Below are 1646 nucleotides of genomic sequence, written 5' to 3'. Positions count from 1 at the left end.
TCGACAGAGAATGTAACTTGACGGCGTTGATCCTGGAGATTTACCTTTAAAATGAGTTTTAACAATGCAACATGACGCGAAGAGGATGAATAGTTGCAAATCGGTTTAAAGGCTGAGTGGAAGGGTTTGTTACACCATTAAGTTTAGCCACAAACATACAACCACGTCTTTATTGGCTTTTGTGGGTGGTTCATATTGATCTGTGACTTAGTTTGTGGGGGGAGCGGGATACTCTTCTTATTGTTAAGGGGGATGGAGAGTATGAAATCAACGTGTTTCTTAAAGATGTACATTTGTTAAAATTTCCAAATCTTTTCAACGTTTTAAAAACACAGGTATTATATTGGATAATTCTAAATGCGCCTTCTTGGGTAATAGTTATTTTTGACCAAAAGTTGTAAGAGTTCTGCATTGTCAGCTGCCAATTAATGATTTTTTCTATTATATGTTTATACTGCCTAGACACACGTGAAATAATCCTTCCCCTAAATTCAATCTAGGGCAGAGTTATTGGTCATTATAATTTTCAAAGGACATTATCACTTAGTTCCTGATGCAAGTTAAAATACGTTTATCATTTCTGCTTAAGGGCACCAATCGTTTGCTTTCCTCTTTTAACATATGGGGTTAAAAGAAATAGATGAAAATTAAGGTGTTTCTACCATACTTGATGCTGTCTTTTCCTGCAGTGAGAGATTATGATGAGACGTTATCGTGCTGAGGCCAAGAATGTGTTTCCTGGCCTACTTTCCCAACCTTACATTCCCTGTGAGGCCAACTTTTTTTTTTAAAGTTGTTGACTACTTCTCCGCCTCGCCTCCCGCCCTCACACCTCGCCCCACGCCCCATTCCACGCCCCGTTCCACGCCCCGTCCCACATCACGCATTGCCCCACGCTATGCCCCGCCCTAAGGAACACATAAGGTGGTCCCTGATGTGGAGTCGAGGTCGTGTGCTGTATCTCATAAAGAATAAAAAGGAAATGAGAATTAAATAGTATGTGTAAGTGTCGCTGCCATATTTACCTTCACTTATAAGTTACGAGACACATTGTTTGGGTGGAATAGTAAGCAGTTTTCAAGACGAGGTGTAGTGTACCATTCCATGTTGAGTACTTTTATCCTTGTTATATTTTTGGTTGTTGCTCATTTTCCTTTGTTGTTCGTGTATTTTGCTGCTCATTTTGTTTCTCGCCCAATGTTATTTGCTGTCTATATTGTTTGTTGCCCAATTTATTTTTGTTAATTTTCTTGGCTCTTCACTTTCTTTATCGTCCCTTTATTCACTACCTATTTATGTCTTTGTTTAACAGTGTAACATGCTTTGAGATGGTGTAAACTGGGTCCCGTTGCACATACCATAAATAACAGGTATGTACTATACCAACAGAACGCTGGCATCTGAATAGCCGATATTGTGGACTAAACACATTGAAAGTAAACAAAACGTGAGGGACTGAGTGAATCTTGTGGAAGACGTAACAAAACATAAAAGACATAACGCTTAAAATATTAAAGCAATGCCAATAAAGAGGAGAGGTAGTCTGTGAACGTGAGAATGAACACCATGAAAGTTTACCAAGTGTTCGTAAACCATCGCCGCCACTAAAAGAAATTAGGCTTATATTTAATTCTGACTTTGAGGGA

Source organism: Homarus americanus, unplaced genomic scaffold, assembly GCF_018991925.1.
Source record: "Homarus americanus isolate GMGI-L3 unplaced genomic scaffold, GMGI_Hamer_2.0 scaffold18703, whole genome shotgun sequence".
Taxonomy (NCBI): domain Eukaryota; kingdom Metazoa; phylum Arthropoda; class Malacostraca; order Decapoda; family Nephropidae; genus Homarus; species Homarus americanus.
This window is presented reverse-complemented; position numbering follows the sequence as displayed.